Source organism: Lissotriton vulgaris, chromosome 4_1 (assembly GCF_964263255.1).
Source record: "Lissotriton vulgaris chromosome 4_1, aLisVul1.2, whole genome shotgun sequence".
Lineage (NCBI taxonomy): Eukaryota > Metazoa > Chordata > Amphibia > Caudata > Salamandridae > Lissotriton > Lissotriton vulgaris.
This window is the reverse complement of record NC_141691.1, coordinates 1185935847-1185955351: the sequence shown is the minus strand read 5'-3', so window position 1 is coordinate 1185955351 and position 19505 is coordinate 1185935847. Positions and strand designations below refer to the sequence as shown.

The window sequence follows — 19505 nt, the reverse complement described above, 5'->3', positions numbered from 1 at the left end:
CTGAGAAGTTGGTATTGCTCTACACTCAGCATGAAAATGCAAGTTTGAAATAGAAACAGATGCGCATAGTCCCACAGAGTGGCTACCTCTTCCATTGTTGCCAAGGCAGATTATGACATATAACACTCAACATAGCATTCTTGGACTTGTTGCTTTGCGTTTTTGTGATAAAAATGTCAGTATATAATGCCAGGGATGGCTGCATGCTTAAAGTAGATGGCATGGACTCCTCCTTCGATTACCATTGATCTTACAATAGCACCATACTCTGAAAAACTCTGCCCATGGAACCGCCCTTAACACAAACCAAAACAGTAAGCATGCTGGTGTGGGGCAGGTTTTATCGCTATTAAAAACGTATTCGCTCAAACCAGTGCCAATACAACCAATGTTCATTAAACAAATAGCATGGCTACACTATACACCACTTCCAGAAAGTACAAAGTTCCTAAGAAATGTTGTTTGTTTTTGGTAGCTTACATAGACCAAACTCAACTTTGAAGTGCTTTAATTGAGCTCCAGTTACATTACACAAGGAAACGTCAATCTTTGTTAAGCACCAGGGTATTCAGTGATTTGCCCAAAATCACAAAATGTTGAGCCGATGCTGAAACTCAAGCCTGGTTCCTCGGGGCTAAACTTGGCAGCTACGGCCATTATGCCACATCCTCTCCTATTTAGTATTCATGCAATTCTGTGACTGGACAAAATCAAACAGAAACTTAATTTCAAGCAAAAGTATTGGAATGGGGTATTGATTGAACAAGAGACATTGTGGAGTTATCAATTACTTGGCAAAGTATTAAATGTATATATCCTTTCTTCTTACACACAATTTTCCACTGGGTAACAATGCATCACAGACTATTGCACCTGTGGCACAAAAATATGCCTGCTTTATATACAGCACTTGTACTGGGCATATCATGCTTTTCTGATGCCCATTCCTTGATATTTTACTGGCATTTATAGAGATCCCCTGGCATCAGAGAGAACCTGGGGGTGGGGAGGGGCTATGGGTCTGGTGGGTACCTACAGTCATCAGGAAGGTGCATTCTCCTAGCAAGAAAAGAGATGCCAGGGAGCCTGCCTCAGAGGATGGAAAAAAATGCTGATCTCCATTAAGTCCCATTGTGGTGGCCCCAAAAAGCCTCACCATGATCAGTTGTCACAGTTTTGATTTGGAAGAATACAGAAGAAGGGAAAAACAAGACGGGTACAGAATGTGGTATAATGTCCAGAACAGTTTATTGTAGACTTGCGGGACCAGGTTTCAGTCTCTGGGCCGCTGCAACATTCTGTGATTCTGGGCAAATCACTAAAGTGTTCCAATGCCTTCCGGGCGAGTTTAAGCTATGCAAGCAGCGACGGGACGGAGCTGGTGTGGAGGAGGCAATGGGAGATTAATTGATTTATGGAAGATGAAATAAAATATTTTTAAAAATAAGTACCTGTGCAGCCACCTGGGGGAGGAGTGTGACAACAAGCTGGGAGGAGAGAAACAGCCTGCAAATGCTCACATATAGAGTGATGGTCGTAAATGGAATAAAAAGTGCCCGCCTAGTGAGTAGCTAGTGAAGGGACACTGGCCAGTAGCCAGTGACCGGAAGCTGTACTTCGTCCAGGCTCCACCGACATCATGGATGGCAAAGTAGAGACAGAAGTAAAAGCAGACGACGTGCTGACAAATCAGAATCATAGACATTTTCGCTATGTTTTAACAAACAAAAGGTAAGTTCACAGAAGTAAGGAGTGGACTCTAAGCCCCTTTTAAGATGTTCTTTTCTGAATACAAGAGACTTCACAAGTAGAGCGCAAGTGCTGTGCAGGCGAAACCAAAATGCATCACTCAAGTTTATCTGGTCATGCCAAAACAGGTGAAAATCATAAGTTATGGCTGAATACGATGGAGTGCAGCATGGATACAGGGACAAGGTTAGTTCTGCTGTAAAAGTGTTTGTCTAAAATTCCATGTAAAGAGTTCTGTTCATGGTGGAGGAGTTAGCAAGGAGCAGGTAGAGTAGCGTGAGGAGCATGGGTGGCTAGCACTGTAGCACAAAGATACTTTTGGATGTTGTGGATGTTGTTGCTGGAAATTTCCATTGGTGGTCAACACTGGCTGTCAATGCTTTAGTGGCAAGTGTAGAGCTCACATTGCTGGTCATTGCTGGCGTCCACTGTCATACAAAAAGTGGGGTTCACAAAAGATTCACATTTGTGGTTGTGGTGATGTTGGTGACACAGGCCCATTTGCCACCCTGAAGAGCCCAAACATTCTCCTTTTCTCCAAGGAGGAGCTCCACTGATGCCACACCAAGGTACCAGTACTTGGAAGGCACCTCTTGGGTATCAGGACCTCACTCCAGCACAGGCCAACAGGGCTCAGGCAGGTCCAGTGCACCAGGTTCCGCTGGGCAGGTGCACCGAGGCTTCTGGTGCTTGTTGTGTCACTCTAGTTAAGTATAATATAAACTCACTATAGTACATTCTGAAGAGGAACACAACAAAGGACAAGAGAAAGGAATTCCCAAGATAGTGTGGAAATACTGTTGAGAGCAAGAGATTGTGTGCCCTGTTCAAAAGGGGAGAGACCTTTTCTTAGCATGAGAACCCTCATTTGCCCAAGGGTGACAAGCTTCATCATAGGGTTCCCTCCTCCTCCCTCTAGCTCAGAACAGGAGGTCAGTCCGCTGACCCTTGAAATCACTTCTGCCTGGGATGAAGGGTGCAAGTCTCCCTTCTCCGACAATAGGGCAGGCATAAGGCAGGACAAGTTGCAGGTCCAGGCAGGCCTGTTATAGCAGGTCAGCTGGGCATTCCTTCTTCTGTTGTATCCACAGGTCCAGGAGTGAACTAAGGAATGGGTTGAAGGGCCCCTTTTTTGTACCTTATGCCCATTTTATAGTGAAAGAAAGGTCTGGAGTCTTCCCCATACAGAGGTGTCTGGAATTTACTGCCTTCCTGCCCTTGTCCCAATCTGTCTGCTGGCACAATAGACTATTGTTAAGTCATTTGTGAGGGTGATGGGCCAGGGCTTTTCAAGTGCATTTGTGATAGATGACAGCTCTGCCACCCATCATGTCAGGATGACCCATCCTGCCAACATCCGGACCCTCTATTGCGGGAAATACAAAAATCATCAACTGCTAACTACACCTAGTTATGTGAACTAGGAAATAGGCTGCAGACACCAAATGGTTAGGCCAAGAAAATGCCAACTTTCCAAAAGTCAATCAGGGAGTGAAATTGGGCTCATGTGAAGCAAGGGAAGGCTAGGCCACTAAAATACATACATCAGAACAAGTCCTCGTCCGCTTGACTACAACTAAGCAAAGAATCAATGAGACTGACTGGAATCATCAGTCAATCTGAATTGTTGAGGTTCAGCTGGCGAAAAGCACACCGTGTGGGCATCAGTGGTGGGACTTTCGAGCACACACTATCTTAAGATATAAGCTCATCGCATTCTGTTTTTCAAATCGTGTATTTTGAATTATAAATACAAAGACATTTCTTACAAATGGATGTATTTAATAATTAATATATCTCAATTGAGTTATGGAGACTGACTGCCGATTCCAGTCAGTATTATTGAAAGTGGTTGTACTCAAACGAGCAAAGCCTGTGTATGATGTACAACTTTCTAAAAGTAGTATATCCAGAGTTGTGACTCAAAATCCAGCTTTACCATTAAAGATGGTTTAAAATTACAATTCGTCAGATACCAAACATGGCATTTCTGCTTGCTCCCAAGCAAATGTTATCACTTATTAAGTGTAATCAGGTAGCCCAACACTATCCTGTGCGACAGGCAGGCCTTGTAATAGAGAACATCAAATGTGAGAGTATTTCACTACTAGGACATGTGCAACTAAAAATTACATGCCCGATTTTTTTAATACACTACACACTGCCCTATCGGTTGTTCAGAGCCTACCCTAGAGGTCCCTTATTTGAATTAAAAAGGAAAGTTTAGGCCTTGAAAAAGTTTTTTTTTAAAGTTAAAATGGCACCTTAAAATTGCACACACAAGCTGCAGTGGTAGGCCTGAGACATGTTTAACAAGGAAACTTAAGTGAGTGGCACAAAAAGTTCTGCAAGCCCACAAGTAGCATCTAATTTACAGGCTTGGGTGCATGTAGTACCACTTTACTAGGGATGTACAAGAAAAACAAATAGGCCAATTGGGCATAATACAATTTAATTAAGTTTAGAGTAGAGAGCACAAGCACCGTAGCACTAGTTAGCAGTGGTAGTGTGCAGAGTCCTAAAGCCAACAAAACAAGTTTAGAAATCAGGAGGGGTGAAGGCAGAAAGCTTGAGGGTGATGCTGCAGAATGGGAGAGGTCTAACAATTAGACTTTCCATAAGGAATTTAGTAGCCATTTTTGGCTTAACTTTTGATATATTTGCCTAACGTTCACAACATTTCACATAGCTCTTATTTATACACATGAGCTTATGACTATGGTGTTTTGTGAGCATAGTTTAAGGATTTCATAGTTTAAAATATGACTTTTAAAGTAATTTTTCAAGCACTATTCCGACATGAGTTTCTTTGTAGTTAACCGTAGATCACACATGTTTCAAACTATTTGTGCTGCATATTACTAAATTTAATATGTTGTTTCGCTCAAATGTATAAAATAAATAAAAACATTTACTTCATTATTTAGAGATAGCACCCTCTAAGAGTGTTCTGCACTTATCTATAACGTGGGTGTACTGAGATAGAATGAATTCATGTTAGGAGAGTTATACAAAATCAAGATGTGTCCAGCACTTCATAAAGCCATCACCAATGCAAGGCCTTCAAGTCTGGTTACTATCCAGCCAAAGTAAAAAAGCATTAGGCAAACAAGCTGGAAAATATGAAACTGATCTTAACTGAGTTTAATATAATGACGGGGGGGGGGGCAAACAAGTATATATTGTCATAAGGATAGTTTAACCAAAAAAAGTACACATGAACTACAGAATTCACATTCAAACCAATACATGTACATTCACACACGAAATGTTTCTTTGATGGGACTGGATATATTGCATATTTTGACACTGAGACTTAGCATTGCACTTTCTTTTTTTTTTGACTGAGGAGCCGTAAGTGCACTGGGAACGCCCAGAATCCCATCATGTGGCCACTGTACTTTCAAATTCAAACTGTACCTTCCTGATGAGGCACCAAAGTGCAAAACACATCTGGGCCTATTCTGTTCCCATCTAGAGAGAAACTGGACGTGCAGTTCAGATTGGATTGATCCTATTGAAGGAAAACAATACTGATATTCATAAAATTTGACTTTCCCTGTTTTCACATATTGGGCAAAAAACAGAGCTGGAATGTGGCACAAGTGACTGAAATATATTCAAGCATTCGACCAATCACTTGGTTTTCTTTTCTTCTTTTTCTTCTGCCATTGTAGCCCTGACCAGAAGAGAGTAATGTTGAAACAACCTCATGACAAAAGACAAGCCCATGTTAGACATGTTTAATATGTAACTTTCAACAGTAGGTAAATCAGCGATAAGGTGTGAAAACCCCATCAGAGAAAACAATAGGTTTAATTAGATGGAAGAAAAGCAGGGAGCAGTTAATTACAGGCCACCCACTGGCAGTTATATTGGAGTATGGGGAGAGAAGCAGACGGGAACAGGATATAGTGTGACAAAGGGGGACCTGGACATGGAGTTTTGGCATGTAGATGGCAAACAGTTTCTTTGAAAGTGACCTGTTCTCAGTGCGCATTGTCTTTGCTAATTACAGATGAGAACTATGCCCTGATCAAATTAGAAACCCACCGGTGTAATTGGCTTAATGTCAGGATTTTCATGTTCAGTCTTTGATATAAAATTACACCATTGAACCACATCCTGACTAATTATACCATTGTTTGCTTTAAAATTATAGCATGGGAGTTTGGGAGATGCGAACAAACAGAAGGTGAGCAGCTGTTTTTGTGGCAATTGTGCTGGTTTTCACACTAATATTTGGGGTGTGAAATGCATCAGTGAATAGAAAATTGGCACAGGAAGGCATTTAATAATGTGTTTTGATTTCCCATCATTTCCCCAAAATTTAGCATAGTTACATGAATGGAAATTAGGTGACTTTGACACACACCTCAAGGAACCCAGTCTGGGCTCTTTCTCAGAGGGAGTTGCTTCACTGATATTAGACACTCCCTTGGTGGGGCTTTCAGGCAGCAGTGATAATAATGTTTATTTTGTGATTGCTTAAAATTATTGCTTAAAACCATAAAACTGGGAAGGGGCGCAGCTGCTTCAAAAAGCAGGAGGCGTAGAGGGGCTGTGTCAGAGCGTCGGCCTCCCCCCGGACATCAACAACAACCACAGAGAACGCGCAGCGGCGGTCCCTGGAGACCCGGTGCTGTCGACGAGTTTCGGCGCAATCTCTCCAGCTTTTGAGCACTATCTCTGCTGCTACTGACATCTCCATCTCCGCGTCAAGGCGGCCGAAGCAGAAATATTGCGGATACATCAAAGAGAGTTCCTTCCCCCCTCTCCTCAGTAACCTCAAGGAAAGGAATGTGCACCAAGGATTGTCAGTGTCTGCGATATTTATCGCAGCAGGTGTGTCCATTGCAGACATTAGTGTTGGGTCGGTGTACCTCCTCGAATGCCTTGCACAGTACCTCATCCCCTACTACCGGATCATTTCCGTTGTCACCAGCCTCCTGCTTCTCATTCCAAGCATCTTGTGCTGCTGAAACCGGGAAGAGCCCTCCAATCAGAGCAACGTTTTCCCTTCGATCATCGGCCTCTCCCAGATGGCGTTTCTCATTGCAGGAAACGTTTGGGTTTATTCCATTTATGCCTCAAATTATGCAGAACACACCATAGCTGCCAAGGTTCCAGAATGCTATGTGTGACATTTTTGTAATTTTAGTGTAATTATGAGTGACATTCAACGACTATGAGTGACACTTTATCGCAAGCAAAATCAACCAATGAAGACGAGGGAAACATCTATGGAAGGGCACTCATCTAGTATCCTTGTGAGCTGATCATACAGTAAAACAATTGTGTAACTGTGCAGTAAATTTTAAGTGTTTGGTCTGGAGGGGCTCAAATTGAGGATTGAAAACATGCCACAGTAGTTGGAATTGGCTTTGCTAATAAGAATACTTTTTTTAAAAGAGTTTTTTATAGCGCAAACTAGACCCCAGATATCTGGTAACAGAGCGATTTAGATGAGCACCAGTTTCGTTACAGAAGAACACATTCATTTTTGTTAGGCAGGGGGAGATTAAGTGATTTGCCCAGAATCACAGGATGTTGAGCGTTGTTGCAGACACTCGAACCGGTTCCCCACCAGCTACAAAGTTGACCGCTCTAGCTGTAAGGCTAAATCTTAGGTTCTGTGATATACATTACCACCTTCTTTGCAGCAGGCACATGAACCCATTACGCTATTGGTGAGTAAACTTGCACTGGGCAAATCTCTGATCTTTCCCAGGAGGAACATCACACCCCACGTTCTCTTTGACTTAACAATGGAGTCAGTGCTGGGAAAATAACTTCTGCTGCTTGGCATGTACACTGCAGCTGCAGCCTGGTGGGTCACTCTCACTGAAAACAGCTGCTTAGTCTGTGGGCAGTGCTGTGATGTGCTGGAGACAGTCGCAGTCTGAAGAGAGCAGGATGGCACAGTGACATAAATGATTCTGGCGCTCCTCTCTGCATTAATAACAACAAATAATAGCGGTGGTTCAAGGCAAAAGGGAGTGACTAACTATGCAACTGACAGACTGTGCCCTCAAACCATGTGGTGTAAACTAAAAAAACTAGAATCAATGGGGGTACTTCATTCAGGTGTGAAGAAAATACCCATTAGTACCATGAATACTGATGGGTATTTTCTTCAAACCTGAATGAAGTACCCCCGTTGATTCTAGTTTTTTTTAGTTTACACCACATGGTTTGAGGGCACAGTCTGTCAGTTGCATAGTTAGTCACTCCCTTTTGCCTTGACCCACCGCTATTATTTGTTGTTATTACTGTATTCCTGGGGGCTATAGCAGTGTGTGGTCAATAAATATTCCCTTGGACCCTCCAATCCCTGTTTTGTTCATGCTCCTTCCTGCATGCCATAGAGTAGTGCGTTGCATGTTATCTGCCGCAGTAGCTTGTGATTTTTTTAAGGCATGAACAGCATGCTTTTTTTCAGAGAAGGGTCTGAATTTTCCACATCTGTTTTAAGACGCAGTTCATTCACGGTTAAGCGTTACTCTGCCTCTTCGGAACAGATAATTAGGGAGAATGGTAGCCTGTCTCGAAACTTGTTTTACCCCATGTCAGCTGTTTGCGTCTCTTCTACGTCCAACATGCGTAACATAACCACCTCGAATCTCACTCAACCCGATCTCCTTTTGTTATAACTATGTTAGCTGATCCCAGCTCCTTTAGGCCTCTCTGCAACAGTGGGAGCGAAGGTGTGAACAATGTTCTCATCCTTTACGAGAATCTCTTATTGAAAGTTCTTCGTTTAAACTAGAATTTCATTATAGCACAAACCGAAACAAATCAATGGAGGATCAACAATTTAATCTTCAAATGTTTCTCTTTTTTTCTGCAAAATGTACACGTGATGGGGAAGTATAGTATTATAGCGCTACGTTTTGGCTCTTTTATCACAAAAGGTGATCAGAAATCAAATGTGAAATATTCACCACATTTGAAGAGGGCATGGCTGGCACGCAGCTTCACAGCTTTCAGGCCCTTGGCACATTCTGTTACCGTGATAGCCCCTGGAGAACACACCCTCCCCCTCCATCCCCATCCCCTTCCAGCAGGGGAAGGCAGAACGCGTCACAAAGAGGACTCCCTTGAATTTAATTCTGGTGGCAGCAATTCCTGGTGGCCAGGGCTGTTTGCAATGTACATGTATTTATTTATATATATAGCGCAAATCACCGACCCGGTATCTAAGCGCTTGCTTAGGGAACCCGTCCTGGTATTCCCCTGTGAGGTATCCACAAGGTGAAAGCCAGGCATCCCGCTGCGAGGGGCCGTTGTGGAGATTAAGCAAGCTATTGCCCAGAGTTGCAGAGTGTGAACCTGTGAATCGAGTAGGCACCGGAGTGAGAATTGTCGAGTCCGTGGACATTTTAGGACTCAAGACCCCGCCGAGCCGGGAATTGAACCCTGGTCCCAGGCTGACCTCTGCTTTCAGGTCTGCCTGCTCTAACCAGTGAGCCACACTTCTCCACCAATAAGATTTTAAAATTGAAAACATTCTGTCTGCGCCAACTGGAGCCTTTCAGTCCCTGACACAAGCAAGCAGCTGATGAGCTTCGTCCTTTAGCAGCACTATCGCTGCATGGACGCCTAGCAGTAGTAAACTTTGCTATGTTTAGCAGGCCCTCCGGCTGCACGCAATTACCAATTAGTGGCGGGGGAGGTTGGACAGGCCAGTCTACCTTACATATCAATAAAAACACCGTCCAATCAGGGTGAACAATCAAAGCTTAGCAGAACTCACATAGGCTGCTGTGCCCCGTCTGATTTGTGTTTCTGTAACCTAAAGAAACATCAGTCTCTAACAACCATAAAAAACGTTAATACACTCAGCTTTGAAGTACGCTGATTTGCGTGACAATCGTTTTACATGCGGTAATGCAACCTAAAATGCGCAAGTGTCACACAAGATGTGTGATACTTGGCAGGGCTGCCGCACTGCTGCAAATTACTGCCGCAAGGAGCTCTACCTCTATGATTTCTGGATTACAACTTTGTTGTACATTTCCTGGGACTGTCCCTCGTCATTCGCTACTGTATGTTTCTCTGCGACTGTTACATGTTTTACAGAGACTCTTCCGAAGTCCCTGAGGAGAAAGATAGCGCTGTGCCCTAACTCCTGATTGACATTTCAGTAGACTTGGTATTGTTGGGTGTCAGACCAGCTGACATAATCTAAAAATGTTTATTTACTGGTCTACTCCTTTTTCTGTCCCATCAGCAGCTCTTCTGGTTCCTGTTGCAACAGGTTGAACCGGGCAAAAGAAAACCCTATGGACACAATAAACAAAGACTAAAAGGAGTCCATTAAAACCAATAGAAGCCAAATGTACGAGTATGAGGTTGACAAACTAAAGGTCACAAAGACCTGATCACTGGTCGTGTCATTGAATGTGTGTCATTTGAAGTCAACCAATATATTCCAGTAAATAAGAACCTTTTCAAAGCAATATTTAGAAGTACCTTTGAAATGTAAGTGCGTGTTCATAATGTCACGAGAGGCATCCATGGCAGCAGTAACAGGGGAAGCATTTCATTAAAGTGCTGAGTGCAGTGCCTAAAACCATAGAGCTATCGTACCGATAGAGGACCTTTCCAAAATAGCATTGATGTATAAATAAATATTCGTAATGTTACAATCTCAAAAATTATTACCAAGTACCCAAATAAGAAGCATCCTAAGCAGACATGAGACAGAAAAGCATGACATTAAAGTGCTGAATACAGTGCTTGAAGGTAAACACTATAGGATGTTTGAGATACTCAGGCAGTTCAATTAAAGTGGAGGATTGCACTCTGGATGATAGTACAGCAAACACAAGGAGATGATTGAAGGAGCGCTGAAACTTTTCAAACACTCACCCCCAGTCACAGATCTGGGTTGAATCCAGCATTGTTCTTTAGCTCACTTCCACATCTCAGGTCAGACCCAGCTATATGCAAATCAGTCTTGACCTTGTGCCTCATGGGAACAGTCCAGCCCAAACTGCTAAGCCAGGTCTTCCCTAAACCGTAAACAAGCATCCTGGGACCGGTTTTGGGGTAACACCCCTCATCATGCTTGTTTCTAGTCCAGGGAAAACCTGGCTTGGCAGTTCAGGCTGGACTGTTCCCATTGGGCGGAGGGTCAAGACAGATTTGCATATGGCTGAAATCTTACGGAAATGGCATGGGGAGCAAAAAAATTATGGATTTAGTCCCAGATCTCTGTACTGGGGTGAATGTATGACATTGTCCTGCATTGTATCCATCAAGTGTTCTGTTTGAATTTGTCACCCAGAGTGGGACAAGTATGCCCAGGCGTGGGTCCTGTGCTCTCCATGCCATTGGAGTCAAGCTATTCTGGCTGATGAAGGGTGAAACTCCAAAACCGGTCCTAGGATGCTTCTTCCCAGTCCAGGGTGGACCTGGCCTGGCAGTTCAGGCTGGACTGTACCCATTGGGCACAGGGTCAATCCTGGTTTGCATCTGGCCTGGGATCAAACTGGAATGGCTAGGGGAGTGTGAGAAGCTGGCCTGGTATATGATGTACACTTATGTAAGTGGACAACTTGCACCAGTCCAGACAACCGTTATGGTGATTTAAGAGGTCTGAGACAACCTTAGAAAGATCTCTAAGTGGTAGCTGTGGAGAGCAGCCTTCAGGCTTAGTCCGGAAGGAGGGTAATGCATATTGTTTTAAAAGAATGCAATCTCATAGTATAGATTAAGTGAAAAATAACCACACAAGGTATTTATAAAAATATGTGTTTATTATATAATATTCTCTAACTCAAACAAATATCTCCTACCTGGAGATATGCACAATGCACACAATCCTTTAGAAAGAAACACAGAAAATAGCATGTAATACACAGTGGACCCCGGGGGGATCAAATCATATACTAAGAAAGTGGTATAGGAAGCACAACTCGGATCAAGACAGTGTCGAGAGGATGTAGAAGTGCTGGGAACCCAAGGAACTACCCACGGTGAGTAAGTAGGCACCCAAGGAGAGCGTGTGTAGTGTGGGAACACAACTGTGTGCTCCGTACAAGTCTAGATGTAATTCACAGTTGGATTTTTAAAGATAAGGACCCTTTCCAGTGGACCCTGAAGAAACTCCATGGGAGACAGAAGGTTGGAGAGCCACCTTACCCGTGGATACCCTAGTACCCACAATACCTACACCAGGGAAACTGGTATTTACGTGTGAAGTAGTGTCGGAAACCACCGCTGTTTCCAGTGGAGGACTTCTGGAAAGTGCTGCTTCTGGAAGAGTAAAAAGTGTCCAGTGGAATCCGAAAGTAGATTCTAGATGAGAGGTATCTGCAAGCGGATGGGACAGAGGCTATGTCACTGAGGAGTGACCAGGAGACTTGGAAAACAAATGCCCTCCCATGTTGGGTGTTGCAGGAGAGTTGACGAGAACCTTGACTCTGCAGCTGTGAGTACCAGGCGATGCTGAGGAAGTCCAGGAGCAGTACACAAGCTCTGCCTCATCAGGTGTCGATTACAGAGGGGTGGGTGTCCGGCGGGAGCACCAACAAGCCTTGGCAATTGCAACCCACGCAGAAGGCGAAGAAGGTGCAATGTCAGGACCAGCACAGTCTAAGGGACTCACCAAAAGCAGGGGAGTCAGGCAGGCCCGAGCAATCAGGAGAGCCCAACAGAAGTAAAGGTGACTCTCAAATGGACCCACAGGCCGAAGGTACTAGCGTTGAGAAGGGACCTCAAGCCGCTCAACAAAAGAAGCAGGACACGATGCACATGATGCAGTGTGGCCAAAGATTCTGGTCTCAGGATATGCACACGGTTGGGGCTACTTTGAGCCCAAAGATCTTCTTAGAAAGATGGCAGCAAGCCTTTGTAACTACAAGTTGATGCAGTGCACAGGGGTCTGGTTATTGCAACCCCCACAAGGGATACTGGTATCAAACTTAGTGAGAGGGCAGGGAAGGCCTGGGGGACTGAGCATAACCACCACCTGTGTTGCAGAGCTGTTCAGAGTCCAGAGGAGCTCAGGTTCAGCAGACTGGTCTTCTTAGTTGTGGTGCCCGCGAATGTAGGGGAGTGACTCCTTCCCTCAAAGGGAGATTCCTTTAGGTGTCTTTGATGCCCACAGGCCTTGGAAGGTTTCTATATTGTGCACAGGCACAGACGATACAGCAGACTGGTAGGGAAACAAAGTGAAGCCCAAACGAAGTCCAGCAAAATCCAGAGTGTCCAGACGGTAGAACGAGAAGAGATGTCTGATCTGAATCTTATCCACAACAAATCTAGTGACCTACACTCAGGTAAGCCCATAACACTCAGCTCTACGTTAAAGATGCCTATCTAGATGACTTTAATATCCTCAATAAGACCTTCACAAAAGCACAAACTTGGCTGACTCATAACCACCTCAAACTCAATGCCATCAAAACAGAATTATTTTTGATCTCACCTCCAGCCATCGCCCCTAATATCAAAGTCTGGCTCTCACAGTTTACAGCCTTGAACTGTACCCCAAACATCATTGACTCTGCTAAATCCCTCAGTAAAATCTTGGACAATTTCCTCTCAATGCAAAAACATATTAGTGCTGCCACCAGAGGAGCTAACCATCAACTTTGTGCACTAAGGAAACAAAAACTTTTCCTCCCCTTGGCAGATTTCAAAACAGAGGCTCAAGCTGTTATGTTATCCAAATTATATTATAGTAGTGCTACCCTTTGTTGGCCTCCTGAAAATCACAGTTGCACCACTGAACACTGGTATTAGTGCAGCAGCTAGGCTCATCACTGAATGAAAAAAAGTGATCATATCACCCCTGACCTCCGATCTCTGAAATGGCTACCCTACGAACCAAGGATCCACCTCAATATTTCTTGTATGACACATAAAGCTCTGCACCACAATACTCCCTCTTGCCTGACCCAAAAACTTACCCTATCGGGTTGACACAGATCTTCGAGACGTGCAAGCTCTTTACTACTTAAGGCAAAAATTCAACAAAAAGAAAACCTAAAACTGGTCCTTCTTCGGAATTCCCGACAAAATCTAGAACTCTCTCCCTCCCGAGATCAGATGCAACCCATCCACATCCACCTTCAGGAAAGAAGTAAAAATTCTTCTTTCCAACAAATTCCTTTCACACTGTGGACATACGTCCCTCTTCTCATGAGCGACTCCATCCTGCATGGTTGTCGCTGCTTCTTATCACACCTACATCCTTACCCTCGAAATCCTCGCTGATTTCCTGTGCTCCGCAACCATCTACACACAGCCCTGACTCCTATCAGACTTTATTCATGGCAGTTATGATTGACATTTGTTCTTATCTCTCCTTTTACTATTTGCTTCATAATTATGTCCTCATGTTTTATACTAAGTTTTTGTATGCTGCCTTTCGTTTTAGTATCATAACCTCCTGTGTTTTTCTTGTAAAGAGCTCTGCCACCTGAAAGGGTCTTGTTCGTGCTATATAGCACTCTAAAAATAACATAAAATAAAAGGTAACAAAAAATTCCCCATTTTGCTGGCTCACCCCCTTTTTTGCTGAATTGCATTGCTGGATTTTAGGCTCAGCACACCGGAGCACTGATATCCAGTGCCCAGACTATGTTCTAAGATCTCTAAAACATATTGAAATTGACTGTTCCCTGACTGGCGTATTCAACTCTTCTACTAGGTCATAGCATATGGTGCAGGAATTGCACCCAGGGCATGGAATGTTAAATGTCATCTGTGGACTGGAGCACCTATAGTGCCATCCAGTATTGGGAAAGGGAAACATGGTTTCAGGCCTACCATTGAAGCCTGGCTGCTGTAGTTTAAACCTGTAATGCAACCTGTTAGGAAAAACCCCTCTTTTAAAGTTTAGGAAGTCACCCCTACATAGGCCTTGTAGCCCACAAGGAATTGAACATGGCATTAAGAATACATACATGTAGACATTTGTAATTGCCATGTCCCTAAAGTGACAAGGCACTAAAGGTTATTTTCACCATAGCAGTCCTAGCTGTTCTATGTAGAAAATCTGAGTACAGATAAAAATGCTAATACTGACCGGCATCAACCATAAAACGTTTTAAACAACTATTTTTAATAGCTATTAAAAATCCAATTCAATGATAGAGTCAGATTTTTAATAAATATTAGGAAAAAGCAGCTTTAAAAAGTTACATTTTAGTTACCTAAAGTTCCCAGAGGCTAATTTGCACTGACTCTCCAGCAACTCATTTGCCTGAATGCAGTGTGAATGAGGTGTGTGAAATTCCTTCTAGGAGCTACAAAATAGGTCACTGTGATTGGAAGGTCGACATTCAGGGTCAGGGAATAGACCCTTGAGCTCAGTAGAACTGTGGAGGCTTGCTATCCTGTTGGCACTACAGTGTCATACTCTGCCTGACAGGTCCGTTTGAACTACGTGTAAGAGTTTTGAGTCCTAAAAAAGGGAGCAAACAAGATGCCAGCACAATTCTTGTGTACCCCCATCTAGCGCTGACAACCTAGTTATTGTCTTACCAGACCTCTGTCTCCTGTTTTGCTGTGCATACATGGCCTGCTTTAAACTGGATTTTAGCTTTAATTGTGGGTGGAAACTGGCGTTTTCTGTAGTCCACTACCCTACACACCCCCAGCCTTCAGAACCCAGGTTTAGTGTGCTTGAAGAAGTTTGCCATCATGGCATTGTCCTGGCAGATAGTATTTGGTACTGGTTGTGGTAAAACAAACATAAACTATTGAAAAAGTGGATAAGGTTGTCCCCATAAACCTTTATTCCTTTGGTTAGGGTCTGTCCAGGAGTCATCCCCAACTACTAGCCGATGCCAGGTATAAATGTGGTACCTCAAAACACCTCCTCAGAACACTTTCTGAAAGTGCCAATGAAAAGAAGAGGACTGGACTTACTGTCTGTAACCTCAGAGGAACCATGAATACATGGACTAGCTCCACCTTGTACCCAGGAAAAAGAAGTCAGTTGACTGATATCATGCATTGCTACTTGGATACAACAAGCATCAATAATCCCTTTTCCTAAAGTACCCAGGTAACCAGTGGCAACTGGACTTGGACTGGAGTTTAGAGCTAGCTTCATCATGACACCTTTGCAATCTCTAAGCGCCCTTCCTTGAGGTCAAAGGGGCATTAGAAATGTTCTTCCGTGGTTGTCTGGGCACCAGAAGAAAACGTGAAACTTTTTCAAAATGTTCAAATTCCAGATTTTCACCTGGAACAATTCATTTGGCGTGTCGAATCTGGGCTCCATTGCAGTAGACCTTAAATGGCACCTAGGTCCTGTTCTACTTTGACCATTGCCTTTCAATTGTGCTTTACACTTTTTGGCACTACTTGATGTTTCTGGTTCCCCTAAACGGATTTGTGTTGTGTCAGTTTGCCTATTACATTTTTCTTTATGTTTTTATGAATTGGAGTGGGATTTTTAGTGTGTTGTATCTCTGACTTTTTAGGTCTCGCTGAAAGCCATCTCGTTAGGGATGCTTTGGCAAGATTAAAGTAAGGGCTTTCAAAAGTGCACCCAAAGGCGGATTGCCTACAGTGCATGTGAGCCAGGTGCGTGCACATCGCACACTATTTAAAGCTTTTGAGCCTCGGCATCAGACTTCAAAGGAATCCGCTCCCCCACCCCCCATCAGACTTCAAAGGAATCCGCTCCCTCGCCCCGCAATGTCGAGAGCTTGTTCTAATCTCTCTACCTTCTTCTAGCGCTCTGCTGGCTCTCTGCTCTTCCATCTCCCGAGCTCGCCTCTTGTACCAAATCTCGTATATTCTTCCTCCCTTGGTCCTTCGCCCTCTGCCCCTTTCCTCCTTCGTCCTACCCTCCATTTCCTTCTTTTTCTCACTTTACTTTTCTCTTTCCTCCCTTCAACTATACATATCCCTTACTAATTTTTATTTTTTGGCCTTGCTTTCAATCCTCTCCATTTTGCCGATGGTTGTTTCGTGAACACGGAATACATACAGGATGTCAAGGACGACATGCATGGGGTTCTGTGCTATACATTTCCAATGTTACATTCCCTCTAACAAAATTAATCAGAGCCGTGTGGGGGAGGTGAGCACGCATTTCCTTTCCCCTGCAAAGTTTGGCAGATTAGCTGCCACAAACAAATGTGGCACAGCAGACCTGAAAAAAACCCAGTATAAAATAAAAAACTTTATTGTTCGTACAGGAAAGCCTTAGTTGTTTTTTTAACTGGTTTGTGCAACAGCAACCATTGACAAATCCAATAATTTTGGCTGATTGTGTCATTTCACTTTCGTTACATATGCTTGTTTGTTTGTATAAAATGTCTAAATACATTTGGTTAAAGATTTTTTGTAATTAATATCATATGTGAGCTGTACATCAAATTCTTTTTTTTAAATAGTTGTTGGCGTGCCTCGGTGTGATCACAAATTTGTCAGTCTGCTGTGCTTATTTTTCATCCCACAGATGCTGCCTACGAATACATTTCAATCTGTCCTTCTTTGCTTGTTAGCGCTTCATTAGCCTGATCTTGTTTCTTTTCTAAAGTGTCAATTTTCACTCCAAAACATCACACTATCAAAGACTTTCGATCTGCTTTTGGCCACCCAAAACTACGATTTAAAATATTACACTTTAGCCTTTTGTACGGTTAGGAAATATTTAGTAGGATAACTTGAGGGCGTCTACACATTGTTTATATTTCTCTTTTTGTTATAATTTCTTTTTTTGTTTTAGTGTTTTGCTTAGTGACATTTAGAATATACACAAAGCATGTAAAAAGGATTCAGCCCCTCCCCCTCCCACTTTCCACTCGCCCAAAAATTGTTTTCATTACACTTTACTTAACCGGCTTTAAGTGAGCCGGGTCTAAGCGGGGTCTAAGTTTGATGTTCATTATTGGTTTTGAACTGTTATATGTTACCCGGCATTTTGTTTGTATAACAACATTGTAGCGTGAGTGTTTAACGCAATAAAAAAATTTCCTGCTACAGACTTGTATTTATATAAAACGCTGGGTCAGAAATTATAGTTCACAGCCCCTGTGCTTTAAACAGAGCAATAAATGATTTCAACACTGACGCGGGCGGAATTTTTTCCGCATTATAAGTTTGGTTTTTATTATTGTGCAGCAGAGGACGTTTTACTACACTACGTTAATAATAAAGATGAAACTTATAAAGCAGTAAAAATGACTCCTGCTACAGTCTTGTAAATATACAAAATGCCAGGGCAGAAATAACAGTTTACGGCTACTGTGCTCCATCCAGATCAATAAATGATTACAACAGTGACGCAGGCATAAATTTTACCTCATAATAAGTTTGCTTTTTAATATTGATGTGTTTTGAGCACGCTGGCTCAGAACTGTAATGTTTGGCTTGGCATTTTTGGGTTATTAGAACACTGTAGCGGAGGACTTTGTACCGCGTTTTTATCGCCCTAAACATTATTATCACTACACTTTACTTTAAGTGTGCCGGGCCAAAGGGGTGCTGCAACAGGTGCTAATAAGGCTTTCTGTTTTAAACGTCACTATTGGAGAAAAACAACAATTTTACTTTACAGCACATTAAAATGTACATATGCTTTGCTTTTTATGCAATTATATATAGCAGAATGTAAGCCCTAATGTATTGCACCGTTGTTCATAGCCACTTGTGGGTGTTCTTTTCCTTGAGGCATCGCTATACTTCAGAAAGGCTCCCTTTACACTTTAAATTCAGCAACTTTTACTTTACGTTACAACTTTGCCCCTATAAAATAAAGTACTTTATTGATGGAACTGCAAAACCTTAGCTTTTTTAAATTATGTGTGCAATGCAACCATTCACAAAGTCATAGATATGGCTGATTGTATGTGTCATTTGACTTTTCTTATAAATGCTTGTTTGTTTTTCCAAAAAATATTCAAACACTTGCTGCTAACTAGGCACGTAACGCCGTTTGGCTGCAAAGGATTCAGCCCACCCCCGCTTTCCACTCGCCCTAAACATTATTAGCACTACACTTTACTTAACCGGCTTTAAGTGAGCCGGGTCCAAGCGGGTGCTGCAACAGGTGCTAATAATGCTTTCTGTTGTTTTGAACATTACTGTAGGGAGAAAACAAAATCTTTACTGTACAGCAGAATACAATTTTAATGTATTTTGCCTTTTATGCAAATATATGTAGCAGAATGTCAGTTCTAATGTTTTGCACCTCTGTTCATAGTCACTCATTGTTATTGCCATGTTTTGAGCATGCTGTCTCAGAACTGTAATGTTTGCCTTGGCATTTTTTGGGTTATTAGGACACTCTAGCACAAACACGTTAATAATAAATATGAAAGTTATAACGCGGTAAAAATGACTCCTGCTACAGTCTTGTAAATATACAAAATGCCGGGGCAGAAATTACAGTTTACAGCTACTGTGCTCCATTCAGATCAATAAATGATTACAACAGTGACTCAGGCATAATTTTTACCTCGTTATAAGTTTGTTTTTTATTATTGCCATGTTTTGAGCACGCTGGCGCAGAACTATTATGTTTGCCTTGGCATTTTTTGGTTATTAGAACACTGCAGCGGAGGACTTTGTACCACTTTTTTATCGCCCTAAACATTATTGTCACTACACTTTACTTAACCGGCTTTAAGTGAGCCGGGTCCAAGCATGTGCTGCAACGGGTGCTAATAATGCTTTCTGTTTTAAACGTAACTGTAGGAGGAAAACAAATGTTTTACTTTACAGCACATTAAGATTTCAATGTGTTTTTGCCTTTTATGCAATTATATATAGTGGAATCT

At 42.7% G+C, this 19505-nt stretch overlaps 1 protein-coding gene and 1 pseudogene across 1 annotated transcript in view; both read left to right on the top strand.

Moving 5' to 3' along the window:
* Window positions 1-19505, top strand: part of CDH12 (cadherin 12) — a 1369316-nt gene that overhangs the window by 507439 nt on the left and 842372 nt on the right. The window lies entirely within an intron of this gene.
* Window positions 1640-9877, top strand: LOC147723026 (uncharacterized; annotated as a pseudogene).